The sequence below is a fragment of the Anomaloglossus baeobatrachus genome, chromosome 9 (genome assembly GCF_048569485.1).
Source record: "Anomaloglossus baeobatrachus isolate aAnoBae1 chromosome 9, aAnoBae1.hap1, whole genome shotgun sequence".
Taxonomy (NCBI): Eukaryota; Metazoa; Chordata; class Amphibia; order Anura; family Aromobatidae; genus Anomaloglossus; species Anomaloglossus baeobatrachus.
In genome coordinates, this window is record NC_134361.1 from 53156062 (window position 1) to 53168159 (window position 12098).

The window sequence follows — 12098 nt, forward strand, 5'->3', positions numbered from 1 at the left end:
AGAGGAAAGCGCGCGAGAGAGAGAGAGGAAAGCGCGCGAGAGAGAGAGAGGAAAGCGCGCGAGAGAGAGAGGAAAGCGCGCGAGAGAGAGAGGAAAGCGCGCGAGAGAGAGAGGAAAGCGCGCGAGAGAGAGAGGAAAGCGCGCGAGAGAGAGGAAAGGGCGCGAGAGAGAGAGGAAAGGGCGCGAGAGAGAGAGGAAAGGGCGCGAGAGAGAGAGGAAAGGGCGCGAGAGAGAGAGGAAAGGGCGCGAGAGAGAGAGGAAAGGGCGAGAGAGAGGAAAGGGCGAGAGAGAGGAAAGCGCGAGAGAGAGGAAAGCGCGAGAGAGAGAGCGAGACACACTAGAATAATAAATCGGGGGTGTCCTACACAGAGGGCAACCCTATTTGTCCAGCACATACAGGGCACAGATAGCAGTGCACAGGGAAAGGGGCAGGGGGCTCATCGCACTGTACCCCCCAGCAGGGCGGCAACATGATGTTCCCTGATTTGCATGTCAACAATGTCCTGCCCCTGTTGACATGAAATGACCGGAAGTACCAAAAATCACAGTACGAGTAGTCACATGACCGCTCTGAGCCGGGGGAGAGGGGCTGACAGCAGGGCAGGTAAGTAGTCACTATCTGCTTCCCTGTCCCAATGTAGCCCAATAGTGACAAAAAAAAAAAAAAAAAAAAGAATAGCAGGTTAATGATTTGAAGGTGATCAAAAATTGTAGTGTCAAATTAAAAGATTAGACTAAAAAGAAAATTAAAATGCTTTAGTGGTGGTGATGGTGGTAACTGGGGAGGGGGACTAGCCCTTACAAAACTGCTTCAGGAAAGAATAAGACTATGTGCACACGTTGAGTTTTTGTTACAGAAATTTTTTCTGCACCTAATCTGTATCTTTTATCAAATAAACGCACCAAGAAACGATGGGCATTTTGGTGTGGTTTTGTTTTTTCATCATGAAGTCGATGATTGGAAGGGCTGAAAAACGCAGAATAAGAACCACATTGAATGGACATGCTGCGAGTTTTTTCCCTACCTCCAGCCCCTGGTGATCAATTTACCATCTTATATTCGTGACTCCGCTGAACTACTAAACAGATTGATTGGTTTGGTATTGGAGACGGACATAATAATGGTAACAGCTGACGTTGAGTCGCTGTATACATCCATAAATCACGATGATGGCATTGAGGCAGCGGAATTTTTCCTCCACACTACCAGCCTTGATGATGAGCTGGTGGACCTCCTCCTTTCATTACTAAAATTTATTCTCACTCATAATTTCTTTTTATTTAAGGACCGCTTCTATCTCCAAAAGAGGAGTCGCAATGGGGGCGTCTTATGCGCCCTCATATGCGAACCTCTTTCTTGGACATTGGGAAAGGTCCATTATTTTTCCGGATTCTCAATTTGGCGCAGTCCACATGTGGCTGCGCTTCATTGATGATATTTTTTTGATTTGGCAGGGGGGGGGGGGTCCACCAGCTAGATTTATTTATGCAGCGACTCAACGTCAATACTAAAAATATCAAACTTACCTTTGTCTCCAGTGCTGAAAAAAAAATCGAGTTTTTGGATGTCTTAATCACCAGGGGAGAGGATGGTTCGCTTTGCACCAATATTCACCGCAAGACCACTGCAACAAATTCGCTACTAAGTGCCAAATCATCGCATCCGTTTCAGGTAATCAATTCAATTCCCACCGGGCAGTTTCTAAGGGCGCGCAGAATCTGTTCGAGTGACGCCTTGTTTGAGAAGCAATCGCACAATCTGACTAGAAGGTTTGAGGCTAGACATTACTCTCGCCAGACCATTCAAAAAGGCTATGATAGGGACAAGAGATCGGTCCGTGATGATCTTTTCAGGACCAAACCCAAGGCCACTGATGATACGATCCGTCTGATCACGCCATATCATGCACAATGGCGTGAAATGTCAAATATCTAAATACTGGCCCATCCTAGTGGCTGACCACGATCTTGCCTCCATTTTGACATCTAGACCCGCCATTACGCCTAGGAGATCTAGGACATTGGGAGACCTAAGTATGAGGAGCCACTATACACCTAGGCCCAGTGCCACATTCCTGACATGCGGCAGTCCTAGAATTGGATCTGTCTCATGTGGTGACTGTGGCGCATGTCCACAAATGGACAGGGCCTATGATTTTTGGAACTCCTCACGTTCAAAGACATATCGCATTATGCATTTCATCAACTGTCGGTCCTCTAATGTTGTATATTGGGCCACCTGTCCATGTGGCCTAATTTATATAGGTCTCACAACACGTGAATTGAGGATACGGATTCTGGAGCATGTCCGCGATATTAAAAACGCGGCCAAGCTCCAGAAGCCTGATGAGATATCCCTACTTAAAAATATTCCCAAGCACTTTAAAGAAAAACATGGTGGCAATTGGAGATGTCTAAAATTCCGTGACATTGATAAGGTAAACCTGGGGATTAGAGGAGGCAATACTAAAAACAATTTGTATAAAAGGGAGGACAGATGGATTACCATTTTAAACACTGTAAAGCCACTAGGACTAAACGATGTTGTCAGCTTCAAACAGTTTGTGTTGATGATTGCTCTCTTGTCCTGCAGTTCATTTCACTTATCCTAATATTACAGGTGTGCATTTTGCACATTTTATGTGGCATTCTGTGGTGCCGATGTTCCTTGCCAAAAAAACTTTGATTTTAATTTGTTTATTTTTTTCCACAGATCCGGTGGACTTTGCCTCTCTCCCCCTCTCTTCCGTCTTCCCTCTCCCTTGGCATAATCATTGCTGATGAATTTACATCTGACGATACATCTTTATGAAGGCACCTGGAAATTTCCATTATATCAATATGGTCTTTCATGCTTAAATAGTTATGGTTCCTTGTTGATATATTAACCCTATAACATGGAGCATATGCTGCGTGCATGGATAAACTATATTCATGTGTCTTTGATTATCTATCTGCATGCCTCTGCTGCCCTTTTTGAATATGTCGCCCTCAGCTTCATGTCTGTGCGCGCGCCTGCTCCGTGATTCCCCTCCCCTCTGCACCTGACATCCAATAGGTACCCATGAGCTGCGGTTGCGCACTGTGGTCTCCTGGATGCCGCTGTGCTGATGGGGATGGGCATCGCTGTGCTGACGCGCGCCATTAGAGACGGGTAAGTGTTTACCTCTGGCCTGTGCGCGCCGGCCATGGGGGGTCTCCTCCCCCCTGCGCCCGGTGTCCAAAAGGCGCCCGTGGTTCGCGGTTGCGCACCATGGACTCCTGGACGCCTGGGCGCGGGGGGTGATGGGCGCCTCCGGGCTGGCGTGCGCCGCCATAGGCTGGTAGGTGACACTTGGGGATGATTTAAGGCCACCGGATTCACAGCTCCTTACACCTCCGAAGAAGCCGTTGCGAAACGCGCGTCAGGTGTGGGCGGTGTACTCCGGTGGGGCCTCTTCATACTGGTGTGGGTATTATCCCTTTATTTAGCTCCCTGTCCTTTTGCAGTAATCAATAGATCTTTGTTCATTCAATGGCTATCTAGCCTATGTGACCTAGTAATGGCATTGTATTGTGGCTGGACAGACTATTTAGTCCTATTTCACATACTATTCATCAATTAGCACTTGTATCCCTAATCACAGGAATTAACCTTTGTTATTTAGGTGGTTGTTTCCACCTGGATACAACCCAGTATATACACATATATCCTGTTAATACTCATCCTCTGTGATTTACTCCGATACATGTCCATAACCATAATGGGATTCTGGTTTATTACCATGCCACAAATCACTGCCATTTGATCCCTGCTATGATGGTTCTCTAACATATTCTAAGGTTGAGCTTTTCTTTCTCCATTGTGGCCCATTTTTATGTGACACATACAATTCTAAATATGGCCCCACCGCTTGTAACACTGCCCCTTGTTTTGCGGTCTTGATGTTAACTCACCATCTTTCTGTGTATGTCCTTTATGTGTTACACTGATTAATAAATACTTTTGTATTTTCTCAAACACTTGTTTGCATTATTGTTATATTATACTAACTCCTGGACTGAATCAATTTTGTTTATAAATTGTTGATATGGTGATTTCGGTCAACCTATGATACACATATGATGCATTTCTGTATTTCATGTGATCTAATTTTTCCCTACACAGTCTGCAAGTAAAAAAAAAAAAAAACTCAGATGGCCTCTGCCTGAAAAACTGTTTGTGACTGTGGAAATGGGGGGGGGGGGGGGGGGGACTATGTGAACAGACCGCACTGCACTCAGGGAAAACACTCTGAGGCAGACTAGACGGTGCATGAATCACCAACGTGCTGCTGACTCCTTAACTGCAGAGTTGAAAAACTTCCCCGGCATTTACAACAAAAAACACGAAGATCTTGTGTCGGGAGTTTCATGAATTTCCAAGACTGAACAGCTACATGATGTAAGCACAATGCCAAGTAACAGATAGAGACCTGAGCTGGCTGTCAGTCAATACTGGGCAGGGACTGAAAGCCTGAGGCAGCCAGGAGGAATAAAGTTCCTTACATTCCAGTAATTGAGCTTCTAGTTCAGCGGCCAGGCAGCTTCAGAGTGCAATTACCCAAATAAAGTTAATAGCATTTTTTTTCTTTTATGCAACAGCTATCCTATAAAAGGGGTTGAAGAGGACCAGTCAAGGGGCAGGGGAGGGGAGAAAAAAAAAAAAAAGGCTAGTTGTTTGTTTCCACCTTTTCAGTTCCACCCCTAATTTCCAGAGACAGAGGTCTTTTTATTTAGTGGTGTTTACATTGGGGTATGGGTCAGAGGATTCTCTAGGGTGAGGTTTAACTGCTCTGTATTAATATTACGCTAGGGCTACAAGGCGACAGGCAACTCGGAAAAGTCGTGCGACAAAACATATGTGCAACTTGCTGTCTACTGCCCTGCAGCCTATAACAAGTCCATGTAAACAAAAAAAAGCAGAAACGCGTTTCAGGCATCAAGAAGCCTTTGCACGACTACTTTAATCTAAAAAGGCGCTCTACATCTAGCAAATACTCCTCCATCTACAGTCATATGAAAAAGTTTGGGCACCCCTATTAATGTTAACCTTTTTTTCTTTATAACAATTTGGGGTTTTACAGCAGCTATTTCAGTTTCATATATCTAATAACTGATGGACTGAGTAATATTTCTGGATTGAAATGAGGTTTATTGTACTAACAGAAAATGTGCAATCCGCATTTAATAAAAATTTGACCGGTGCAAAAGTATGAGCACCCTTATCAATTTCTTGATTTGAACACTCCTAACTACTGTTTACTGACTTACTAAAGCACTAAATTGGTTTTGTAACCTCATTGAGCTTTGAACTTCATAGGCAGGTGTATCCAATCATGAGAAAAGGTATTTAAGGTGGCCACTTGCAAGTTGTTCTCCTATTTGAATCTCCTATGAAGAGTGGCATCATGGGATCCTCAAAACAACTCTCAAATGATCTGAAAACAAAGATTATTCCACATAGTTGTTCAGGGGAAGGATACAAAAAGTTGTCTCAGAGATTTAAACTGTCAGTTTCCACTGTGAGAAACATAGTAAGGAAATGGAAGAACACAGGTACAGTTCTTGTTAAGCCCAGAAGTGGCAGGCCAAGAAAAATATCAGAAAGGCGAGAACAGTCAAGGACAATCCACAGACCACCTCCAAAGACCTGCAGCATCATCTTGCTGCAGATGGTGTCAATGTGCATCGGTCAACAATACAGCGCACGTTGCACAAGGAGAAGCGGTATGGGAGAGTGATGCGAAAGAAGCAGTTTCTGCAAGCACACCACAAACAGTCGCCTGAGGTAGGCAAAAGCACATTTGGACAAGCCAGTTACATTTTGGAAGAAGGTCCTGTGGACTGATGAAACAAAGATTGAGTTGTTTGGTCATACAAAAAGGCGTTATGCACGGAGGCAAAAAAACACGGCATGCCAAGAAAAGCACTTGCTACCCACAGTAAAATTTGGTGGAGGTTCCATCATGCTTTGGGGCTGTGTGGCCAATGCCGGCACCGGGAATCTTGTTAAAGTGGTGGGTTGCATGGATTCAACTCAGTATCAGCAGATTCTTGACAATAATGTGCAAGAATCAGTGACGAAGTTGAAGTTACGCAGGGGATGGATATTTCAGCAAGACAATGATCCAAAACACCGCTCCAAATCTACTCAGGCATTCATGCAGAGGAACAATTACAATGTTCTGGAATGGCCATCCCAGTACCCAGACCTGAATATCATTGAAAATCTGTGGGATGATTTGAAACGTGCTGTCCATGCTCGGCGACCATCAAACTTAACTGACCTGGATTGTTTTGTAAACAGGAATGGTCAAATATACCTTCATCCAGGATCCAGGAACTCATTAAAAGCTACAGGAAGCGACTAGAGGCTGTTATTTTTGTAAAAGGAGGATCTACAAAATATTAAATGTCACTTTTATGTTGAGGTGCCCATACTTTTGCACCGGTCAAATTTTTTTTTAAATGCGGATTGCACATTTTCTGTTAGTACAATAAACCTCATTTCAATCCAGAAATATTACTCAGCCCATCAGTTATTAGATATATGAAACTGAAATAGCTGCTGCAAAAACCCAAATTGCTACAAAGAAAAAAAGTTAACATTAATAGGGGTGCGCAAACGTTTTCATATGACTGTATAATCCTAATGCAAGTTTGCCAGGCGACCCTGCAGGGAATGAACGCTGCATACATAACAGATGGAATAGGACCTGTCGGGATTCTACTATCCTTTTAATTTGTAAAAGGCAACTGATAATTCCTACTTTTTGTGTGTGAATCGCCTACAACAATTCTAAGTCTTGCACTTTGTTACAGGACATACAGAAGCAGCAAAACTGGTGGAAGGTCGGAGGAGAACGTTTCCTGCGCAGACTTGTTCCTCTTTTCATGCAGACGAGAGAAATTTCAGACGGGAAGATAGCGAGGAGATGAGGAAGCGCCAAGTGACAAGTTTTAAAAAGGTTATATGGTTTTGGCCTTAAGAGAATCCATCAAGATTAGATAATGGGGGGGCGCTCAATCAGCACCAGTGTTCCATCAGCTCAATTCCAGTGAGGTATCAGTTTACTGGGTTCAGCGGTTCTGACACTAGTTTTTAGATTTAGCAATAAGGCAGAACTGAGAAAATGTCTAGAGATGGCGAGCTGCTAATCACAGCAAGGAAGAGTGTCTGACTTCCAGGCATTAAGCACTACAATGATAAGGTCCTGGTGCTAAAATAATCATTGCAGGTAAACTGCAGCATGGCGCTTGATAACAGATGCATCCTTAAATTCTGAGTTTCACCCCCTACAGTGTGCGGTCTTCACATTACATAGCAAAAACCTGATGACCGATTCCCTTTAAAAAGACTGGGGTACTTGCAGAATACATTGCAGTTAAGGATACAATGCTGCAAGTAATTTGAATGGGTGCTAAAATATTCTCTCTATACCCTTCTCTACATTTGTTTTTTTAATTAACAAAATCGGACTTGTGCGTGGCCCCGTAGCGGAATATTTGTCCGAATGTGATCCAATGTTTTATTGGATTGTGCAGAGACAGAAAGTACGGCCATGTGCCCGAGCCCTGAGGATAAAAGCCATCAGTCTAATCCACAAACATTTAAAAGCATTACACCAGCGGTTTGTTTATTTCACAACTGGAGTGATGTTTTAAATCTAAGTCCCCTGCCATATACTCCTCTGTATCCAGCAGCGCTCTGGTTGGACTCCATTTGCGCCAGTGTTTCATAGAGAATACCGGAGGTCACAACTCAGTACAAATCTATGAGAGCCTCATTCTGCTCTCAGACTTGTATTGCATTACAGCCAGTCAGAAGTTACGGTCACAAGAGAGTACTGTAGCACCAGAGTGAAGCTGGGGGGGGGGGGAGGGGGGAGAGGAAAAAAAAAAAAGAAAAAAAAGTAAATAAATAAATGGGAATACTCTGGAGGACAAGTATAAGACATGGGGCGGGAATTTTTTTATTAATAATAGGGATTATGAAATTTTTAATACAAAATTAAACTGTTTATTTAGTTTTTATTTAATTCTAGTGTTACTGAAGCACTGGGGGTTGCCATCTTGGATTTGCTGTAAGTAACGACAGTTACTCACCTCCTTTATGGCAGCCTCTGTGCATAGAAGACCGTAGTTGGGCTTCGACCCCTATACGCAACACAAACAGCGTCTGCTGTCATCTGGACGCGCTCCTGGACTGTCCAGATCACAGCAGAGGAGGAGCTCAGCACCATCTTTGTGGAACTCACAGCGAATGCGGTGTGCTCCACTTCCCCCCCCCCCCCCCCCGTCACGATGGATGGGGTGACTACCAGTGCCGGGCATCGGTGATTGCACTATACCTGATTCTGGCATGCTGCTCCCCATTCTCCTGCTCACCCCCCCCCTCCCCACGTGTGCTCACCTTGGGCCTCCACTCCTCGCTGCTATGTACTGTGATCGCTGACAGGACAGGCTGCAGGAGGCGCAGGTCTGAGGTGAGTGCATGCGGCATTGGGAAAACAGTCAGTGGGGCATTGGGAAACAGTGGCGCACAAGATACAGTGGACCACTGTGCAGCTGGCCTTATTGCCACTAGACATATTCGGATCACTTTGCGGTCACCATCAAAATGGCTCCGCACTGTGATCCTAAACTTCATTCTTTTATCCTTTTGGAAACACCGAGAAAAGGAGGGGGACGTGACACACACACAGGAGAGCAGATTCTGCCACCTTTACTGCAGCTGTAATGCGAGCTATTTCTACAGTATCACCACAGTAGGATTTCAGCAGCTGCTCCCTCTAGTGTTTAAGAGTGGAAAATTTTAAATTTATTTTTTTATATTCATCTCAATTAAAAACAAATTATTAAAACATTAATAGTTTTTATTTTTTAAGCTATTGGGGAAAAAAAACACGACAAAAAACACACACCCGTTGGACTGGTGCTTTAAGGGGAACCAATCACTAGGATTTTCGTATATAAGCTAAAGCCAGTGCTATACTGGTGCTATCAGGCTGATTCTCTACATTCCTGTAGGGGTCAGCTCAGATGTTTAGGTTTTGAAACCCAAAAAAGTACAGTTTATAAAATCAGTCGCTTATGGAGTGACAGCAGCTGAGGAGCAGATAATATCTGGGGGGGTATTGATACTTATGCTAATTCTAACAGGGGAGGGGATAAGTATTATACAAACAACTCGCTTTGTCTCTTGCAGGACCTGTGTGAGGTCATACCCATGTGACCTGGTATCAGCTTTGTTGGCCGAGGCCCCGCCCCTTCTGGTCACATGGGTATGACCTCACACAGGTCCTGCAAGAGACAAAGCGAGTTGTTTGTATAATACGTATGCTAATTCTAACAAAGGGAGGGGGATAACTATGAATATATTATCTGATCCTTTGCTGCTGTCACTCGATAAGCAGCTCATTTTATAAACTGTAGTTTTTGGGTTTCAAAACCTAAAGATCCGAGCTGACCACTACAGGTTTGTAGAGAAGCAGCCAGATAGTGCCAGTATAGCACTGGCTTTAGCTTATATACAAAAATCCTGGTGATAGGGGATGTGGAGACTCTTGCAGGGACTTGTGCTTTAAAGGGAACCTATCATAGCTTGTGACATCATCACACCTAGTGTTTAACCCAGATAAGAGTCTTCAGAATCCTTATATGTAGCACATCAGAAGACACCAGCTTACATGACATACACACAACCCCAATTGCAAAAAAGTTGGGACACTAAGGCCTCATCCACATGCCCATTCTGCGTGTTCTTTTCTATCAGTATTTTTCAGATACAACACATACACATTCCATTCTATGCTGCTATTCACATGTCTGTGGGGTTTTTTGGTGAACGGCGTATGCATGAAAGGAGGAGAGAGGAAAAAAAAAAACACAACCACACACACAACACACACACAACACATACACACAACACATACACACAACACACACACGGAGACATTCCTTTTTTTTTCCACCGGCAGCACAGATGATAAGTACCACATCTGGGAAGGAAGGATATTATTTCAGGTTTTTGGAGAGGAACTTCGTCCCATTCTTGTTTGGTGTAGGATTCTCGCTGCTCAATAATCTTCGATCTTTGGTCCTGGGTCAGATTTTAAGTTTCTAAGGCTAGTTTCACACTTGCGTTGAATGGTATCCGTTGCATTGCGTTGTGTGACGGCTGCAACGGATGTGCATATAGTGGCACAACGGATCGTACAAAACAACGGAATCAGTTTGTTTTGTTTTTGTTTTTTTTACACAGTTTCACTGGCAGCAGACTATTGTGAACGATCAGCTGATCGCTCCCAGCGCCGGGTGATCAGCTGATCGCTCCCAGCGCCGGGTGATCAGCTGATCGCTCCCAGCGCCGGGTGATCAGCTGATCGCTCCCAGCGCCGGGTGATCAGCTGATCGCTCCCAGCGCCGGGTGATCAGCTGATCACTAGGCCGCCTAGAGTGTGCACAGGGGGCGGAGTGTGGAGTGGGTGGAGCCGAGCGGGGCCATGGCGCTGAGGACAGGTGTGTGTAAATATCTATCTATCTATCTATCTATATATATATAACAACATTAAGAAGGATCCAGCAAGGCAGAATGACTCCAAAGGGCAACAAAAGTTTTTTTTTTTTCTTTTTTCCTCTGACTTTATTATCTAAGAATAAAAAATTCCAGAGCTCTTGACAAGCTGTTAAGTGCAAGGTATATGCAGTATGGACTACGCGTTTCGGCGGACGCAGCCGCCTTCTTCACGGTCCCAAGTCAAAACTAATTATATATGATATAGATAGATAGATAGATAGATATAGATAGATATAGAGATATATATATAGATATATATATATATATATATATATATATATATAGATATATATATAGATATATAGATATACGGAGTGGAGTGCGGGAGGGGGCGGAGCCGAGCGGGGAAGTGTCGGGCTCCCTGCACACGTGGCCAGGGTAAATATCGGGTAAAGCACTTTGCTTGGTTATCCAATATTTACCTTAGTTACGGGTGCAGGGAGCCAGAGAGAGCATGTGCAGTGAAATCCTAAGGATTCCGCTGCTCAAAAAAAGTCACATGCTGCGTTCCTCCCGATGGGCGGAAGCAACGCAGCGTCGCCCAGCGGAAGCAACGCAGGACCTTTTGGCACAATCCGTCATCCATACAAGTCTATGGGAAACAGCGGAATCCGTTACCGGATTCCGCTGTTTTCCAAAAGGGTGGATTGTAACGGAAGGAAAACAACGCAAGTGTGAAAGTACCCTAAATGTGCCCGGAGTTTTCTATCTGTGAAAGGTGTGGACTGCAGGCAGCCGGCTCAGCACCAGAACTCTGCTGCTGCTCTGATGTTGCATGTGGTTTAGCATACGAGTAGTCTTGTTGAAATATAAAAGGTCTTCCCCGAAAGAGGCATTGTCTGGATGGAGCATATGTTGTTGTAACACCACCACATAACGCTCAGTATTGATAGCGCCTCATGTGTAAGGTGCCCCTGCCATAGGCACTAATGCAGCCGCATACCATCAGATGCGGGACCAGCGCTCCAATAATGGTTATCTACTCTGTATATAGGAATATCTGTGATAATGAGACTATGGGAAATTAATCTGTATAAATCGGAAAGTAGGACTATAGTATAAGGTTTAGTGGCCAGTATGAAAATTGCAAGATTTCTGATTTGGGTTTTTGGTTGTTTTTTTTACTAAGTGATTTGGAAAAATGAAGAAAAAAAAAAAATATTACTTAAAAACACAATGAATATAACTGGCCATTATATGGTATGTAACATTTAGGGCCATTTATTCCACAGACTGCACTTTCAATTACTATGGTGGGAATATCCCTTTAATTGTCTTAAAGCACACTAGTCACCAGGATTTTTCTATATACCCTAAAGCCAGTGCTATACTGGCACTACCATGCTAATTCTGTACATACCTTTAGTTGTCAGCTAGGATGTATAGGTTTTTAAACACAAGCAAGTAAAGTTTATAAAATGAGCAGCTTTTTGAGTGGCAGCAGCTGCCGATCAGCTGATAACTGGGGTGGATATTCATAGTGATTCCCGCCGCCCTG

General features: G+C 44.1%; 1 protein-coding gene and 1 long non-coding RNA gene across 3 annotated transcripts in view; one reads left to right on the top strand and one right to left on the bottom strand.

The window, feature by feature from the left end:
• LOC142251170 (uncharacterized) overlaps positions 1-3019 on the top strand; it is a 179207-nt gene extending 176188 nt beyond the window's left edge. The window contains exon 3 of the long non-coding RNA XR_012725291.1: positions 2714-3019. This is a non-coding gene — a long non-coding RNA (uncharacterized LOC142251170). The remainder of the gene's footprint in view (positions 1-2713) is intronic.
• Positions 1-12098, bottom strand: part of LRCH2 (leucine rich repeats and calponin homology domain containing 2) — a 191016-nt gene that overhangs the window by 159649 nt on the left and 19269 nt on the right. The window lies entirely within an intron of this gene.